This window comes from Camelus ferus, chromosome 2 (genome assembly GCF_009834535.1).
Source record: "Camelus ferus isolate YT-003-E chromosome 2, BCGSAC_Cfer_1.0, whole genome shotgun sequence".
In the NCBI taxonomy this organism is placed as follows: Eukaryota; Metazoa; Chordata; class Mammalia; order Artiodactyla; family Camelidae; genus Camelus; species Camelus ferus.
The window spans coordinates 99,468,684-99,488,850 of record NC_045697.1 but is presented as its reverse complement, the minus strand read 5'-3'; the positions used below and the strand labels follow the sequence as shown (position 1 = coordinate 99,488,850).

At 41.8% G+C, this 20,167-nt stretch overlaps 1 protein-coding gene and 1 long non-coding RNA gene across 5 annotated transcripts in view; both read left to right on the top strand.

Annotated features, from left to right (window-relative positions):
* Nucleotides 1–20,167, top strand: part of MAML3 (mastermind like transcriptional coactivator 3) — a 391,314-nt gene that overhangs the window by 65,320 nt on the left and 305,827 nt on the right. The gene's annotated exons all lie outside the window — the stretch shown is intronic.
* On the top strand, nucleotides 5,006–18,543 carry LOC116658676. Its single transcript, XR_004313930.1, has 3 exons — nucleotides 5,006–5,016; nucleotides 9,824–9,831; nucleotides 11,505–18,543. It is a non-coding gene; the product is annotated as an uncharacterized LOC116658676 (long non-coding RNA).

Below are 20,167 nucleotides of genomic sequence, written 5' to 3'. Positions count from 1 at the left end.
CACTAGTCAGATTGTTTTGGAAAATCATTTTGCCATCGTGAGCCTTAGTTTCGTCCTCCATAAGACAGAGCTGATCATGTCTACCCTTCTCCCTCCTAGATTTGTTGTGAATACAAGATGAAACTGTTCAGAGAATGCAAGGTAGACTGGTAAGCACTACAGACACATGTCAGATGACTGTTATTTTAAAAAATAATAATAACATACGCCCTTTACTAGCATGTTGGCCTGCTTCATCTATTTCCGGAGATTGCCTGCTGGATGGAGCTTCAGGAGCCCAGCTGACTTGTAGACCTGAATTTTTTCTGGTTCTGTTTGATTTTAGGGCTGTTGGTAGGAGTTGAGTCCCAGTGGGGCCCAAGAGTTTCACTCTGGTCTCCCACTTTAGGGTGTATTTGTAGCAGTTTTGACAAGTCCCAAATTCAGTTTCTTCGGGGAAAAAAAAATCCTGAAGTGTTCTGGTTCTGACCTAGGGAGAGCCTGGTGGGTGCTGCAGCGGCTGCCTCATTTGAACCTGAACCTCCCGACCTCCGTCACTGAAACAGACTTGGCCTGTGGGGTTGGAAGCCACACGCAGTGGATTCCGGAGGCCTTCCAGGGTGCAGGCTGGTGGCCGTGGTCACAGCACCGACTGTGGGCAGAGCCCCACAGGGAAGGAGGTTGGACCCTGGGATACAGATGGAAAGAGGCCATTCGTCACGTTGTGGTGGTCGGGTTCCGTCCCGCAGCCTGCCTTCCATCTCGGTGTGAGCAGGCTGCCTTACCGTGGGGCCTGTGGTGTCTCCATGCGGCTGGTTTTCAGTTAGACCCTGCTTGTGAAATGAAAGGGCAGGAAGGGAAGAATTTCACCCTGAGAACATATGGAGATGACCCAACTCGTCCCACGTGGGCCCCAGGCAGAATAAACTTGCGCCGCTGGTCGTGAACAGCAGTGTGTCATAAACCATTCTTTCCTTGAACCCTTTTGACTGGGAAGGAGGCACAGGGGGAGGACACAGCGGGGATTCTTTCTCTTCAGCTGCTTCCTACTCCGTTGCTTACATTCCCTCAACAGATCTTATTGGGCTGCTACTGTGTGTGTGAGAGAGAAAGAGAGAGAGCTTGTGTTTTATGGAGGAGACTGATGAGCTGGGGCCCTGGCTCCTATTTTATGTTTACTGCCCCTGCCATTTCTTAAAAAGGAGCCTTCAAAGTGCAAAGTCCTATTCTGAAGACAGGTTTCTGGGCAGTAAAGTTGACAGGGTTTAACATGGGGAAAGTAAACCTAATAGAAAAAGAAAGCGGGATAAACAACTCCAGCTCCGTTCCACAAAGGCCTTTGATGGGAAAGGGGCCTGTTTATGAAGATCTGGGGGCAGGCCAGCACCATTCACATCCTCAGTAGTGTAGGGCGTGAAGCCTGTTTCTTACCTTCCTAGTAGATGACCTCAGCATTCGTAGTAGCAGCTGAATACTATAGCTGTTAGTAAGATCACGCCCGTGAGACTTCAGTGTTTACTAATACAGGTTTCTCAGATCGAGCCACTGCTGACTGGTTCTCATTTCCCCATCTATTTCTCCCTCGGCTCACCTAGTATCAGTGGCCCTGTCTTCTTCAGCCAGCCAACGCAGGCTTATTGAGTGAAATTTGCATTTACATATTGAACTTGAACCTGACTTACTAAATATCTCCAAGGCAGTAAAAAAAAGTTTCATTTCAGAAAATACTCAGTGTTGGTAAATATTGAGCCTGTTGTCTTGTGGTCCCTGGACATACTGTTTCTCTTCTCAGTGATAGACAGTGAGCCAGGGAAGGTTTTGCTGGTGAGACTTCAGGAGTGGGTTGTAAGTGTGTGTTTACACTTGTGCTTGTGTACAAATGTGTATAAGTATTTTGGTTTTCTTGGTATATTTAATGTTATGACAGGGACATCTTTTATACCCACACCTCTGCATAAACAGAATTCTAGGGGAAAAAATATCTAGGCAGAGGAAGCCTCAAATATTTTGAGAAGATAACTATGATACTGCTGTAACTACAGAGAGTAAAACAAAAAATAAAGAGGTCGAGAATGTAAAGCATTCCATGTATTGTAAGATTCATGGGGGAGAAATGAACCCACCGAGCAGTTCCTGGATTTTGTTTTGAGTGATGTATGAATATTTGGCTGTGTGTAATCATTAAAAGCCTTAATTCCTTTTCCTCTGTAGTAGACTATTCAGTTCAGAATTCAGTTTTACACACAAACAAACAGGGAGATCACATGGGGTTTTGCCTTCTGTGGAATAGATCAACAGTTTAAAGTCAGGGATTGGTTTGAGTGGAATCAGTGTCTTCAGCTAAAATAGCCATCACATCTTGCTTCTCTCATCATTTCCTGCACCAGCCAGGCAGCCTTCTGCATTGGGGAAACATAAATCAAAGGTAAAAACTGAACAATGGAAGATTTTCATGTATTTTCTTAACTCTATGTTGAGAGCTTACCGTCTGCAGTTTTAGGTTTCAGGTTTTTAGCAGGGCTCTCCACACTGCCTCTGGTGAAAGACCGGTTTCTTCTATTTCCAGTCCATGGTGGACAAATACATTGAGAAAATACAGTAAAAATGAATTGCTAGAAAAATGATCACCTGCTTGGATGTTCCTTCAATTACAGATTGCTTAATGGCTGCCAAATGCCTGCTCAAAAAACTCATACTTATCTTGGGAGTGTGGGACATTATCAGTTTGGGGATGAACTCCAAGTCCAGGAACCATGCTTTGAATAACACTGTCTCCAGGCACATTCTGACCCATGACTGGAACTTCTGTCTGTGATGGTTAAAGGAGGAAATGCACTAAAGAAGAGATACTTCAGCCGTGTGTCATTTCTGCACGCACTTCTGTGCTAACTCATTCTAGCTTCTTCTAGTTCCTTTGTTAGTCTTTACCTTCCATTCTTTATATTGTGTACCTTTGGGTTAATTACACGTCTTAACTTCCTGTTTCCTGCAGATTAACCTTTACTTCAAAAATGTATGTAATCACATGTGCTTCTTTTCCCCCAAATTAACTACCACACACTCTGGCATTCTTTGTGCAAGAGAGTAGTATATATATATATTTTTTCTTAGATACATTTGAAATAAATCCAAGCAACTGTCTTGCATTTTGTAAACATGCATTTTGGGCTGAATTACACCTTCCATAGTTCCATACGGTTTTACAGGTCAGTCTGAGACTTTTACAGAACAATTAAAACATGAATATTCTGCTAACTTCCTGTCTTTGGCTTTGAATGCCTATAAACAGGGCAGTAAATAAGACGAAGGGCTCGGGATTTAGTAACACAGTCAGTCTTTGGTCTGGGGTCATCTGGGAAATATCAACCACTCTTAGGAATGGCTAAACATCGACTAAACTTTTTAGGATTCAGAGGAAACTTTCTTTTGGAGATGGAGGTTGTTTACTCTTTAGCTTCCCCATAAAAGGAGTAAAAATATAGATATGCAGCACTACTATTTGCTTCTTACGTTAACTGTATTCATTCATGAATTTAATTTCCCCTGCTTCCTTCCATTTTTAAAGACCATTCTGCTGAAGAGTCTGACTTCCTTTTTGGAGAGGGAGGCAGGGGTTTCCTTGCCACTGGTGAACCCCAGAATAGAGAGGGCACTGAGCTCCTGGTTCTGGTTTTGCCTGCTTTTCTTAGTGACCCCAGCATGGAATTCAAAAGAGAGTTCTCATAGCTGGATGAGCAGAGCCCTTGGGGCGTTTCATGTGCCCTCGTGGACATAGTTTAGTAACAGTCACCATCCAGACTTCTCTGTCTCTCTCTCCTGCCCATCTTTCTTCCCATGGCCACAGTCCCCAGGTCCCAGGGGCTGGAAGTCCCCCTTCTGTCTTCCCTCCTGTCCAGTCCTCAGGCTGGGCCCTGGGGAACTTGTGCTGAGTTGGGAGCTTCCCTCCCCTTGAGCCCAGTGCGAAGCAGCTCTTGTCATCCTGACAGTGGGTGCTGGAGACCAAGCTGGATGTAGAGCTGCCTTTTCATTTTTACACCCTTTTTATGTGTTCTAAATGGGCTCACCAAGTCCAGGCAGGCTTCTGGAACGGAGTGTGGGGTTCTTCTAACAGTAAAGTTCCACGCAGCCACCCCCATCACCAGGGCAGAGCTGGTGTCACATTAACAGCCCTGAGCTCTTGTAGTTCTCCTCAGAGCATGGTGTGGGAGGCCCAGAAGTGTCATAAAAACGGTAATGATTAAAAGAGTCCTATTTTTCTCTAGGGTTCTTCTGCCATTTCTAAACTAAAGTTGGGGTCATAAGGCTCATGCTTCGCAGTTTGATCAAGCTGGAAATGATTGGTGTGGGAGTAGGTGATAGTTTTTTAAATTCCAACATCTTATTTCTGTTCTTTGGTGCTGGAGTTGACCATGACGGTGCCTTCTTGTCCTTTGCTGATATTCTTTGTCCCTGTTATTTTCAGGCCCCTTGGAAAGAGTGAGAGGGAGGGAGGAAGGAAGGGAAGTTCAGACCTCAACTTCTAGGAAAGACTGTTGATTGCAACTGATTGATTCATTTCCAGAAGAATCAGGGGACAGAAGGAGCTGACTTGTTTTTTAACCCTGCTTTGCTGAGAAGGGGATAGTAGCTACTCTGATAAATACTACTAGTCCTCCATGCAAAGATTTCATACGCATTATCCCTAGTAAATACCTCAGGAACCATGAGATAGCTGTTATCATCAGCCCCGCTTTGAGGATGAGTAAACCAAGGCTTGGAGCTTTCTAATGACCTGGCTGATGTCACTGAGCTTTGCAAGAGCTGGAATTTGAATTCAAATCCATTTGACTCCAAAACCCAGCTGCACATTGAGAAGGGGCAGTGTGATGGATAAAGGCTGGGCCTCCCCAGCAGAGCGATGCTTCAGGACTGCCTTTGACATGGGGCCGCCAGATCTTGTTGAGTGTGGAGGGAACAGCCTCTAATTCCCTTCTGTGGCAGTGCCGACTGGGCAGGTTCATAGAAACAGCACTTACTGAGGATGAGAACGTGTTCTCTGTGTCTGTATGTGAATGGGAGCTGACCCTATTCACGTGCAGACAGCCCTGGGACAGCCCGTCTTCAGGAAGGACAAACTGCAGTGGATGGTGAGAAGGGACAGAAAAGATGCAGGCAGGTTTCTGGGCAAGACGGCTCCCGTGCAGAGGCTGTGGGTGAGAGAGGACAAATACTAGCTCAGAATAAACAGCAGAGAAAAAAGAGCTTTTGAGAAGGGTAGAAACAGCCTCAGTGAAGCGGGATGAACCAAAGGACACCAAGAGAAGTAGGGCATAGGTGAAGTCAGGGCTGCCCGGGGCCCGGAGACCGGGACCTTGAAGAGACAGAGAAGAAAACTGTGAAGTCAGTACAAAGTGACTGGAGACTTTCCTGACTCTGAGCACAAAAATCTCATTTGTCCCATTTCCATGTGTATCCTTCCTCTTAAGATCTCCACCAGTCAAGGAGATTAGTTAACTTTATTTCTGTTGTTTGTTTTATAAAAGCAATAGGTCCACATTTTCATTTTGAAGATAGAAAATTTAAATGTGAAGTATCTTTTTTTTTTTTTTTTTTTAGATGGCACCAAAAAATCTAGAGCAGAATCCTCAGCCATAATACCTCATTTGATCCTCACAGTCCTGAAGTTGAGGAATAGAGAGAGACTATTCCTAGAAAGAATCAATAATACATAGTTTTTATGTTGTGTTTAAAATCTGTGAAGTGCATATACATGCATTAGATGTTCTTCATAACACCCTGGGAGGAAAATTGGTTGGTGAATTAATTAATTGATAGACATTTAGATTTTGATATTAAGAGCACAAGAGATTTGCATTTTAACTTGTTCTTTTCCCCCCATGAATTTCTATTTTGCTTTTTTCTTAATTCTTCAGTAAAGTTAAATTTTCGAAAATCCCAGCCATGTCTTGGCCAGGATATACGGAAAGACTCCTTATAGAGAAGCAGTTCGGGGCCCTGACACTGGAAGGGGACATACCCTGGATCTGGTTCCTGCCACTGTCACCTGCTAGCAGTGAGACCTTGGGTTAGTCACTTAACCTCTCCAAGTCTCAGTTTTGTTATCTGTAAACTGGCAATAATACCAGGCTCAGAGAGACGTTAAGAGCATTAAACGAAGTGATGGACCACCAGCATTGAGCCTAGTGCGGAGTCTACAGTAAGCACTGGACACGGGAAGCAATTATTGTTACTGTTGTTATTAGTTTTCTCCTGCTAAAGGCCAGTTATGGTGGCAGCTGAGGATTCTGCCTGAGATGTTCTCCAAGAACCAGGGGGAGCTGGAACTAGCGGGAGATAGACAGTCACCCACGTGTCCTTTCTTTTCTGATTTCTTTGCTCCCTTCTTTGAACCTGGCCCCTTGTTAGGCTTTGATGACCAAACAAGGTTCCTACCTAACCCATAAGATTTCTCACTGATTCCTTAGATCTTTCCAAAGTACCAGTGTGAGTTGTTGGCAAAAAGCAATGTATGAGTGATTATGATGACAATTTTCTCCAGTGTCTGAAACTATGAATGTTGATTGATGTCTGTTCCTGTGCACTCTCTCCCCCGAAATGGCCAGCTGGTGACCCCACACCTCTGCTCCTCTTGTATTCCTGTGGGTTCCCGGTGGAGCACCTCACACCCAGTGGGTGCCGAGTGCCCAATAGGAAGACAGATCCAAGGGGCCAAGGAACTCATTTGCTGGTCCCAGAGTCCCTCTAATGGAAGTTCATAAGAGATTTAGCTGGAAAGGTAGATATAAATTGGTACAGAAGACCCAGACAGTTGCAGATCTGTTGATTCTGGTCCTCCCATCAGATTCACTAAATCCTGTTGTCATCCTCTGCCTCCCCCTTCACACACACACACACACACACACACACACCCTGTCACCCAGGTGGAGTGGTGACTTAAACTTGAGACATTTTACCCTGGAATCACTATTATTGAGATGAACACATCAGACTCCCTGTTTCTTTTGACATCTTTCCTGTGAACCCAGAAGAGGTGCCAGAGAGGTGACAGTTTCAGTGAACATAGCCTCTTCAGGTCCCTTCATAGTTTTCCAAGGGGGAGGTAGTCACATCTAGAGAGGGAGGAATTACTGGCAGCAATGGTGACCTCTAAATGGTTTTCTTCACTATTAATACTGCTGAGGGACCGGCAGGAATGGAAGGCGGAAGTGTCTGGGTGACATACCGCTGCTGAGGTGTTCGTGGTTGCTGCTTGGATCACAACTGGCTGTGTGTTCCTCCCCCTGCACCCCCACGCCCACTGCCTGGCCTCACATCTCAGACACACACACATTCTTCAAATAGCGCATTCTGGGACATTCTTGCCCCCCACACCAGCCTGCCCAAGGGACTTTCAGAGAATGAATGAGAGCTTTCTTAACTAATGATATTCCTGACCATCTGTCCAGCTGGTCACTGAGAACATAAGGCAGATGCTCTTAAAAAAAAATCCTGGTCCTTGTAAAATTATAAATATGAAAAATTCAGTTATTGAATCTGACAGAGGATGTCTGATGATACATTTTCATCATTTTTTAAAAGTATGATTATTGTGAGGCTGTGGATGTAAGAAATGAAGTGATTTTTTTTTCTTTAAGTCCTGGGCTGGTGTGTGTGTGTGTTGATATTTACTCTCTGCCACTTTGGATTTCTCAGTGTTCAAAAAGTGGGCCTCTTTATCCCTCTGTTGTTAATAGTTAAAGCTCAGAGGGGCAGTAGGAATGTGGGAGTGGGTCTCACTTCTGCGTAAAAGCTGTAAAATTAGACAGCTGGGCAAGCGTTGGCTCCCACCCGGTTTCCTGGAGGTGCAGGAATGTATCTCCAGGAAAAAGCTGGCGGAATCAGCTGGGTGGCGCAAGTTCAGGGCAGCATGCAGCCCGTGTGGATGGTGTTTCTGAGGATGAGGTTGGGGGGGGTAGTGAGTGTGTGTGTGTGTGTGTGTGTGTGTGTGTGTGTGTGTGTGCGCGCGCGCGCGTGAGTGCCCGCGCGCGCGTGCGCCCCGATCGGCGCACACGTGTCTCCTCCGCGGCAGCGCTTCCAGACAAATGTTGAGAAACTACGAGTTGTTTTTGTCCTCCCAAACAATGACAAGGCACTGTATGAATCCCCAGGAATTGAGAGATAAAGGAGGCTCCAGAGGTTGAGGCTTAGGGAAGTGATCCTGGAAGCTGGAGTTGGGGGCAGAAGGATGCCGCCCTTCCATTTCCGTGGCTCGCTGTTGTCTGCAGTGGGAAGTTTGGCAGTTCTCATAAGGACCCCAGGCTGGCAAGCAGGCTGGCCAGCCAGACACTGCTGTGCGGTCTGTAGCATGAAGGAGGTTCCCCCACAGAGAGGGAAGGGGCATTTCTGCTTTCCTGTGATTTTTTTAAAAACTAACTACCTTGACCGGAAGCAGGAGGGGGAAATCATTTCTGTGTGTGCTCGAGGCTCAGTCAGGTTCAAATACAGATAACAATAGGCGCAAACCTGGAGCTGCCTTCGGTAGGTGCCCTCCCCTCTCAGGGGCTCACTTGAAGACACTTGCCTGCTTCGTGTTGAGGCTTTACAACTTGTTCATTGTCTTGTAGGTGCCATTTTTATTTCAAGGACTTATTTTTCAATGTTCTAATTTAGTCTTTGCTAAATAATCAAAGGCCAATTTCATTTTGGTTCTTGGGTGTCGGCTGCAGAGCTGCTGTGCAGTTTGTTTGCTTGTTTTGGGGTGCTGCCTTCACTTTTGATGCTTGCCTTTTTCCCCTCCGGAATGTGTTCTCCTTTTTCCTGATGATTTTCATCAGTGAACTGAAAAAGTAAGCTCCTTTTCAAAAGGGAGAAACCTTTTCATAATGGAAAAACAAGATTATAATAGACTAAAATAAGATGCTCTGTAGGCCTCAAAGTCAGAGTACTTACTTAGATTAAAACATTTAGAGGGTTCCTTTCCTAGGCATTTATTTTAACATGAATGTATGCAACTCATTCAGCAAATACTTCTGAAGCCTTTGCTAAGTGCTAAATACTGAAGTGGGTTTCAGAAATGCAACGGTGAACGTTGTCACAGAATTTAAGAGTCTGGCTTGTGTTTAGATTAGCATTAAAAAAAAAAAAACACCAACTAGCAGCACTATTTTCAGTAGCCATGACATGGAAGCAACCTAAGTGTCCATAGACAGATGACTAGATAAAGAAGACGTGATATATACACAATGGAATACTATTCAGCCATAAAAAGAAAGAAGTAATGCCATTTGGAGCAACATGGATGGACCTAGAGATTATCATACTATGTGAAGTAAGTCAGACAGAGGAAGACAAGTATCATACAATATCACTTATATGTGGAATCCAAGAAAAATTGAAACAAATGAACTTATTTATAAAACAGAAAAAGAAGACAACTGCAGTGTTATCCTTCTCTGTAGGATGATTTAATTACATATGATGATAGGTAGGCCCTCTGCTACAAAAGTCATCCCTCCTCCTCCTTTCTTAGCATCACACCTCTAGACATACCACATGAATTTTGCTCCTTGGTGCTCTCTCCTCTGCTGAAGAAAGAGGCAGCCACGCTATAGTTGAAACTCATCAAAAGAGAAAGACTCCATACTTTGCCTTCTACAGGATAATAGCATTTTGAAGTTGCAACAATCAAGTTGAAAATTGTTTTCTTAGGTCAAGTCCAAGCTGATAAAATCACATATTGATTATATGGTTACTCAAGGAAAAAACAAAGCCTGATCTTTCTTAAAGTTACCCATCTTTGGACATTTCCATTGTTCTTTTTTGCATTTTTCAGAACAGAAAGAAGGAGGGTATGAAGTTCTGAAAGTCTGATCTGTCAAATTGTGAATTTTGTCAGCAACCCCTTATTTTTTGGGTGTAGAGGAAAGGTAGAGAGAGGATAGAAACTGGACAAGGTGAGGGTTAGTTGGGTTATATTAAGAGTTAACCTTTATGGAGTGCTTACCACATACTATGGAATGGTCTAAGAATTTTTGAATAGTAATAATGATACAAAACCAACACATATTTACTGTGTGACAACTATGTGTCTGGTCTTAGTCTTAGCCTTTTATAGGTATTTACACATTTAATCCTCATGACAGCAATATGAGATAGGTGGTATTTTTGCTATTGTTTTAAAAATGAGAGACCAGATTTTAAGAGGGATGCAGCATCGCATTTTAGGGCCCAGTTTATAAGTGATAGGGTCAGAATTCAACTCCACGGTTTTCTCACTTAAAAGCTGATAGAGTAAGCTCTTGGTTGGATTCTCTTTACTGAATATGCTTGTTTTCATTCTTACAAATATAAGAACTGGCCCAATTAGTCTGAAAGGTGCCTAGGCAGAGACCCTTGGTTAAGCACTCAGATACACCCCAGATTTTTGAACACTCCTTTGTGAGTTGACTTCAAGTTCATGGCCATGCCCTACTCTTCCCTCTAAGAAAAGTACTCATGATATGCCTTTTAGGCATTTATCAAACACCTGTTAGGTACAAAGCCTGTGTGCGCTGAGGTTTATGGACACAAATTAAACTATCTACAAAAAATGATGGAGAACGCAAAGACTGACAGAACCATTGTGACAGTTGTAAAACATGGCACCCAAACTTTCTGACACTCTTCCCATTGAGAGGGGAGGTCTGTATCTCTCTGCATCTGGGCGGACTTGTGACTCCTTGGACCAATAGAATACATGGAAATCATGCTTTGTGACCAAAGGTTTCCAAAGCTAGGTCAGAAAAGGCCGTGGTAACTTTCTTCTAGTCTCTGGGACCCTTGCTCTGGAGGAGGCCAGTGTAGCCTAAGAAGTCCGGCCACCTTGACACTACTGTGCTGGAGAGGCTGGAGGTAGACTCTGTGTTGACAGCTCCAGTAGAACCCCCAGCCAACAGCTCCTGTCACTTGCCTGCCATGCAGAAGAACCATGTTGGGTGGCCAGCCCTGTGGAGCCTTCTGCTGATGCAATGAGCCTTTCCCAAATTCTTGACTCACTAAAACAAAATGGTTGTTGTAAGCCACTGAGTTTTAGGAATGGCTATTATAATTACAGGAATCAACTTTGCATACAAAATTTTAAAATCTTCACATTTTAATGCTAAATATTGTGTGGTTTAATGGTTTTTTAAGAAACTAATTTTATTGGGAAGGATTATAGTCTATAATCTGTGTATAGTGCAGTGTGAACAGTGGTCACTTAATTTGGAAGTGAGTTGAATTCCAAGTAATATTTTCCATGTAGTGATTTCTATAGTCATTAAAAAATTACCAGTATTTTTTGTAGTTATTGTATGATCTTTATTCCTCAATTTATCCTTCCTTTTCTGTTCACCAAAAGCAGTTAAAATAAGGATAAGATTGACATTTATGTAGTACCTAAAGTATACATTTTAAATGTTTGAAAACTCTAAATACAGGGAAAAATTCAGTATTGTTTCTATTTATTATCACAAATAAAAGAGCTGCCTGCACTTGGCAGCTGAGTGTGTTTTTGTAGAATGGTAGAGACAGCACAGAAAACTGTGCTGTGTTAAGAATTTAATACTATCAACCATACCCTCCCCACTCCAATGACCTTTTTATTCTTGGGCGTTACAACTTAATAACATATAGAAATTGTTAGCAAGTTGTGTGGTAAGTACCACTTATGGGGTCTCCCTCCCCTGATTTTGTGGCTACCCTCAGCACTTCTCTGAGAATCTGTGTGACAGATTTGCAAACTCTCGGCCATTTTGATAACTGAAGTCATGTACCTGAGCAGTAGAGGGAATGGAACCCTTTCTGAGAGCCTTGGATCTCTCTTCCTCTGTTCCTTTCTTTTTCCCTTTTCATCTTTCTCATTCATTCCCCACCACCCCCCCATCTCATGCACACACACTTCCCATGACCCATTGCAGCTGTAATGTTTAGTGATTTCCTTCCTTACTATCCTGAGTGCCTCTCCCCACTTCCAAACTAGTGAAAATATTCCAAAAAGCCTTGGAGTTTGGAGAAAAAGCATCCCAGAATGTATCATTCAGGGATTCATAGCTGAACATTGTGGATATTGCTCATGTAAGGGATGCTGGCCCTAATCCATTTACGTAAAAGGTTGGAAGTCTTTGAGATGAAAAATAGCCTGTGTGGTATAAAATCCCCCTCATTCTGTGTCGGAATAATTGGCACAAAAAGATTTGTGGTTCGTCTCTCAACACTGATCAAAAGATATTAGGTTCAAAGTGATACTAATCAAGACTTAAACTGGGTGGGATCACCCAAAAAGGAGACGGCAGCTAGAAGGGGAATCTGGGGCAGTCCTGGCCGTGCCTGCCGAGGGCTTGGCTATTCCAGACCAGGTCAGGCTGTAGGTTTCTACAGCAGCTCCTACACCTGCCTCCAGTGATACACATGTTCCCGGCCTCTGGTGACCTTAGTGGTAATACAGGGGGATTCACTTAACACCATTTATTATTTTGTGATGATTCAGCTTTGAATCCCCAAACTTCACATTTGTCATTTTCAGCAGTACGATTTTTTACCCTGCTCCTATTTTTATGGATATACTTGTATTCTGAACTAAGGTGGAACTCCTTCTTAGATTAATTCCCAGGGCACATCTATCCACATGCATGTCAAATTGGGCAAGCCATGGATCTCTGGTCTGAGAGGTGGATATTTGAGAGAGAACTCTGTACCTGTCAGAATGAGGCTTCTTAAAACCTCTGTTACGGATAGCAAGCAGAGAGAGGCAGACGTTTATTCAGGGAACCAGCGCACGTTAGGAGCCGGCCTTCACTGCATGTCTTCTACGTGAGCTACTTAATTTACTCCTCACTGCAACTTTAGAAGTAATATCCCCCCTGCCATTGTTAGAAAATCAAAGCTCAGAGTAGTTACAGCCCTGGCCAATAACAAAGTTGTGAATCACACTCATCAGGCCTGTTTACTGCTCAAATCTGTGCCCTTTCCAGATTCTGATTCTAACACACCAGTTTTGAAAGGCAAAGGTCTAATCTGGGATGTTTTGTACATCTGATTCACTTATCTTCACCCATCCTTTGGATCGCCTAGTGCATGAGACACATGGATGTGTCCTTGAAAACTGGGATAAATCAATCATTGCTAACAGTGTGCACTGCCTCAGAGGCCTGACTTTGAAGCTCTTAGGTCAAGGAAGACCTTGAGTAAATTCTTCTGCCACTCACTGATTGAGCAGCCTTGTCATGCCAGGAGCGGGGCTTTGGTGTGCTTCTGTCTGGTGGAGGTGCTAGGAACCTGGTGGCGAGGGGACTGGAAAGAGGAGAGTAATCTCACATAGATCCAGCTAATCTACAGCTTTGGATTTTCACATGTTAGATTACTTGTTAAAGAAGGAAAAAAACTTACAATGCCTGTGTAGGCTTGGAGAGACTCTGAAGGCTAGGCTCTGCCAAAGGTTTCAAAAATCTTAACACAGATGAGTCAAAGCCCAAATTCTCACAGCAAACTCTGTTAGCTTTGCAAGGCTGATGATTTGTGAAGGTCAGCAGACATTGTCTGGACTGAGTTTAATCCAGAAGGTCTCGAAGATAGTAAAGCAGAGAGACATTGATTTTGAAAAGTTACAGCTCTGTAGGTGAAAGGCTGCTCCTATTTCCAAAGGCAAAAGGAATCAGCTGCATTTTATATGAAAAACAGCATCATCAGTAGAGCCAGCTGATATGTGCAATTATTGTATTTATTTTCCTTCTGCTTCAATAAAATAAATACTAGCAATGTGTATCAGAAAAAGAAAAAAGCTTAAAAAGAGATGAAATTTGACATTAATGGAATTTTACAAGGGAAAGTCAAAGCAAACCATAATTCCTAACACAACTGAGAATTTAATAACAATTCATACTTTCACTTCCATATATATACCCGTCACAAAGTGGCTGTTGGATTTTGCTGGCAAATCCTCTATAGAAAAACAAGTCTTTTACTTCTGCTTCGTTTTGAAGATTTGGTATTTAATGGTGGAGATGCCTTCAGGGATGATGAGTTCTGCCCTGTAAGTATCTTTACATGTCAGTGAAAGAGACCGCCTCAATCCAGACAGAATGGTGGTCTGAAAAACGTGATTCCTGTGATGTAAACATTTGTTGATTTGGGTGAAAGAATTTTCAGTTTTAGGAGATGGGAAGTTTGGAGTGGTTGGAGCCTTCCAGCAGTTTGAAAAGAGCCTCGAGAAAACCTTCTGGTAATTAGAAGAGAGCTTTAAAGAGTAAAGTCTCCCACTTTAATATGAGGGCATAGTTGTTGTTCTCTTGTTTTGGGTAACATAAGGAGGGATGAGGGTCATGAGAAAGGAAGCGATTGTTTTTGTGATAAGGAGATAGAGGAGGAAGGTGTGTGCGTCCGTTGGACAGCCTGAGCTGATCAGTACACGATACTGTGAAACACTGGCTTCCACAGAGGATCAGGCCACAGCTGTGTCAGAAGGGCCCATGTCTTCTTCTTTACTGATCTGCCAAGAACCAGAGGGCCCAAGCCCAATGCGTACTCTCTACCTCTCCCCACTCATCTAGACAAACTAGTTCTTGAGGTGAAGAATGGCAAAAAGCCACCTCTAGCCCAATCACAAACAACAGAAACATGTACAGCAATAGCAAAAGCCTTTGATAGAGCACTTTGAGACACTGCCAATTCGCTAAACTTTCTATAAGATTGTGTTCCCCTTACATTTTGTCTTATGTCTTCCTCATCAAAACACACAAGGCTTGTAACGCATTTCTTACGTGTCCTCTGGCATGAGTATTAAATCAGAATGTGACAATATCTCACTTATGAAACAATTAGATGGTTCCCCCTCAATTTGATCACTCCTCTAGGTACTTTGGAAGACGCATTTTTTTTTTCTTGAAATACCTCCTTAAGGATCAGTTTCTTCAAAGAATCAAATCAAAGGGGATTGTTTGAAATTTAGAAAGCAGGAGAGACTCATTTATGTGATTAAATATGGATTACAATCCAGTTGATGAAATAAGAAGTTTGCTTCTGATTTCTTCAGTAAGAAATAGAGTTTTCCCAGCAGCTCTAAGGAGGGAGAAGAGAGGAGCACACAGCCTGCCTTGATCCTTCATGACACGCATTCTTAAGGGATCTCTCTTTTCAACGTGCCCATAGCATCTGTTTGTACATGAAATATTTTAGAGAGCGCTGACCATCGCTTCATAATGCTAATGTATGGTTAGTGAAATCTTAGGCTAACAGAGAACATGGAGTCCCTTTCCTTTTACTTTTTAAGAAAAGCAAGTAAGCAAACAAAGTAAGAAGTAAAGAGAGGATATTTCAATTTATAGAATTCTAGATGGTCAATTATTATCAGTTATAGTATCTCTGCCATCTGCCAGAAGATTCCGACCTCATGATGTTTATGAATATAAAGATTATGGATGCTTTAAACAAGCTTAAATAATAACTGTAAGGGCCCCAAAGTAGAGTATAAAAGGGAAGTTGGAACCCTGTGGGAAATAGATCAGGAAGTCCTTTAAGGCCATCCCAGATGTGGGTCGGCTTCACACAGGAAGCAGAGAAAATGCTGACAGCACCCCACAGTGAGTCCCTGGCAGGAAGTGGGGAATCCTCTCTTACCGTGGACACTGGCAGGTTTTAACTTTGCAGAGAGAATGACATGACTTGAATCATTTGTCTTTCTTGATTCTTTCCTAGGAAGGACGCATCTATTCCTTTTCTGAATATCGACCATTTATCACAGTCTTGTCCCACTCTTTAGATTCCTCCCCACCCCCACCCTTCTTCTAAGTTTTGAGTTCACCCTTGGCTGTCTCTTTGCTACACAGCCCATTGGTATTGAAAAGAAAAAAAAAGAAAAAAGAAGAAGAAGGAAAAAAAAAGGAAAAAGGCAGCTTTGGAATCTGGCTAACCTGAGTTCTGGCTTGCTTCTTAATAACCTTGTGATCATATGTAAGTTTGAATAGCTCTGTGCCACTTGTTTCCTCATGTAGAATGGGGATAATAATACCTTACTTCTTCTTGTGTGGATCGAAGTAAACAATATATGTAAAATACTTAGAGCACAGTGTCTGGCACAGAGCAAATATTTAATGAATGGTAGTGATAACACTTATGTTAAAAATACTAAGATGAATGTTGCAGTGACTCACTTATAAACCGCAGACACATTTTAGCTACTGGAACTCAGTTATTCAGTGACCTTCCAATACTGATTAGGGATTAAAACAAGTAAATATTGCACAATTAAGAAAGTAAGCAGAAAAAACAGATAGCCAAAATAGATACTGAAAATCTTTGTCGGAAAACTATGCACTTCCCTCATAGGATGCTTGCCCACTTCTCATGCAGTTCTTGCTTCATTTCATTTGTACATATTTGTATTTTACACATGATTTTTAACAACTGTGACAACTGATTTCTAAGGCTGTAGCACATTAGAAAAAACTGGAAAGGAGCAAATTGGAAAGGAGAAGAAGGAATAGAGGTAGATCCACTGGTGGGCAGATAAAAGTAATAACTCAATAGCAAATAGAAGGAAAACCCATTGAAAGCAGACAGAAAACACTAGGAGCACAGACTTTCAGAGCCATTTAGTGGATAACACTGGTCTTTAAACCCTAGGTTGGGTCAAACTCACCTGGAGGGCTTGTTGAAACACATATCGCTTGGCCCCATCCCAAGAGTATCTGAGTCAGAAGGATATTATATTCAAAATAATAAATTTTAAAAAGCCCGTTTTGTGTGTAAAGAGGGAACTTTCCACCCTCCAGAAGAGCTAGCTGTCCACAGTGATGCATTGCCAGAGACTCCTGGGTAGCCACATCTGCTGGGTGGTGTTACAATGGTGGGGGAGGTGTCTGTTCCCCCTTGACAGTGCTATTTATGATTTTTTGAAAGTATTTGTGTTTGTGTGATTGCTGTGCTTCCTCCTCCTTTTCTCAGTGACTTTCTAGACAAAAAGACTTCACAGATGTTTTTTTCTGCCACACCAACTGTTTGATTCAACTTAGCTCTCATAAATAGTTGAGTTTGTTTCTGTAACAATGTCAAAACACTGGGCTCTGTGGCGGTTGCAATATACAGGCACCATATTGTCCTTCTCTTCTTCGTTCCTTTTGCCAGTTAGTGGCAATTTCTGCCAACACCAAATAAAGTCTTAAGTAACAAGCCGTGGACTAAGGTGACCATTTGTGAAGAAAGAGGTAACCGCCTTCCTCGTGAAGACCATTCCATTCTGAACATCAGATTTTTAAATTTTTCATTAAATAGGAGGCAGATAGATCTATGTTGGCAAACATTGCTGGCGAAAGTTGAATTTCAGTAACTGGGTATAAACTTGGTCTTGTTACTTTCCTTGAATCAACATATTGTAACTCTTGCATCATGGTGCACGTTGATCATTGTTTTGATTACAGACATTGTTCACGATTCTTTCATACCAGACCTTCTAAGAGCAGCATTTTGTTTCTTGCTAATCTTAATGGTGCCTGAGTGCTGTCTGCTTCCTGTGTCAGAGGCAGTATGTTTTTTAACTAGAAAGAGAATGCAGTCTTCCGTGTCACGGTTAGGGGATTACTTTCATTAGGCAGATCTCTCTCTATGATAAATCTCCTTGGTGCATTGAACTGTTTAACTTACTTAGGGATGGTGTTTTCTTTTGAGTCCAATTCTGGGAAAAAGTGATGACTGTTCCCAGGGTGTTCACCAAATGAAATATGGCTCTAGGGTTTGGTGCTGGTGGCTGAGAGAGTAGGGGAAAAAAAGGGGAAATGAGTAGAGCTTTGAAAATCCATCTCATACCCCTCTGCATGGGAGTGCCACGTAGAAATCCACATCAGATACACATGCTTTATTGTCACCACTAATGATTCGAAATCTGAGCCATCATATTCCTTGATAACTTGGAATAAAAACAAAAACTTCTGGGACCACAGTTGCTTATTCTCCCTGCTTATTTAGCTGAGCTGATTACTCTCTACTGGTATCATTGAATTTCAGCTAGAACCTGGACCCTCGGCAGAAATCCAGTGGCATGTGTAGTTAGATTTCTGTTTACACATGATCATGCTGATCATCGCATTAATACTGTAATTAAGAATAGGTCAAGCCTTTTACTTCTCTGTGAACAATACAAGATATTCAGTACCTGTATTTAAATAGATTCTGGAATCTTTAAGAATGCCAGAATATCATTTATACAGTGATATTTTAGGTAGGCAATGGCTATTCAAAAACTGTTTTATAACATTAATGTAGGATCTGACACTCTCTGTAGGGGAAATCTATATAATAAGCAGGACTTTAATTTTCCTTTTAATTTAGTATGTGTCTTTGTAATGGCTTTCTATGTGTTGGCTGTGACTGGCCGTGTTAGCACTGATCTAATGCTCTGTCCAAAGAAATCTTCAGACTGTTTCCTAGGATCTGTGTTACTAAGCTGTAGCAGAGGCAGGGTATGAGGGTTAAGTTACCCATCTTGGTTCACAGTTTTTACTTTGATTTCAGGCTTGTGCTAATGATGTCTGTGACTTCTAATGGCTTTACTGTCCCTTTTTTGGATGCCCTTGTAAATCCCAGGTAGACTTTTCCAGATCTTTATTAATACAAATAAAAATTGAAATTGCTTCATAGATTACATCATATATCAAAAATTAATGAGCTTTTGAGTTCTAAACGTAGTAACTATTTTGTTGGAAAAAAACATTTTTGTCTATGTTTTAAATGCTAGTGAAGAACAGAGCCAGGATTTAAACCTAAGATGCATATTTGATTTTGCCATTGCAATGCTACGGAAACCCTAACAATTTCTATAAAACTAACGAATCCTTTTTTTTTTTCTTATCTCTAAGCCTGGTCTTTAACTCTTACAGACACTTTTCAAATCACTAAGGTTAATTTTTACCCCAGCCTTCCTTATAACATTTGGCTCCCTTCAGTGGGGAATATACCAATACAGATTTATAAAATCTGACCTATATCAGATTGGCTTCTGGTTCACACTCAGTATTCCCTTTATTGATCAGTCACCCATTTCTTTATGCATTTATTTTATAATGAGGATTTATTTTATTTCCTTAATAGTCAGATAATGAGAATGTCAGAGCACTTCTGTGCTCCTTTGACCTACATCTCCCAGCACTAAATGCTCCTAAAGCACATTCCTTAGGAACTGTGCGTTACCAGATGTCAAAACCTTCTCCATCCATAAGTACGCTATCCAGTAGGGGAAAGTGATTTCCTTCAGGGAAAGGAACCCCTCTGCCACCGTCATTTCTTTAGAAAGTGTTTGCTGTGTTCCTGACTTACCCCTGTGACTGTGCTTACCCACTACCTACTGTGTTCCCGTGAATATGCCAGGATATTGCAGCGGATAAGAAAGGTGTTTTTTTTTTTTACTTCCAAGCTTAAAGTCACCCTGAAAGCTTTGGATAAAATAATGACAGCTGTTTCTTTGTCGTATCCAACTACTTTTAGACCAATTTAAAAAAATGAAAACAAACTTCAAGTAGAAATAGAGGGAATTGTTCTAGAAAGCACTGAACTCGGATTCTGCTCTCCATTTAGAATTTCTAGGCGGTACATGAAATCAGAGAGAACAGCAGCCTTCATCTGAGTCCTAGTGTCAGTATTCAGAGAGGAACAGATGATATAACCAGCATTTTACATATAAGACGTAGCCTTCTTGGGAGCACGATGTTGAAAAATGGAAACATGAAATAACATAACTGAGACAGGCAGAATACAGATGCTATGAACATATATAGTAACAGTAATGCCAGGTATATTTACACATAACCATCCATTTCATGTCAGATATCTAGCTGTCCATCCATTGACCAAAATCAAGTAGGAATGATGAAAGAATTACATCAAATATTAGGATTTTTTTCTTACCAAAGTAACTTAAATTTTTAATTAAAAAATACTCTAAGCTCGAGGGACTATCACCAAAACCAAATGATGTGTTTAAGGGAAAACAACATTCTATTTTACTTTTTTAAAGAATCATACTTTTTTCCCCTTCCTGTTCTGTTGTATGTTGATATTTAATTTTACAAGGGTATGGTCCTGATTTCTCAGATGAATAAAATAAAACTTCTCCAGAAATCCACACTCTGGTTTTCAAGAAAGATATTTTTTAAAAGAAAAAATTAGAGTAACCCTACATTTAATTGGAGGTTAGGCTTCCATCAAC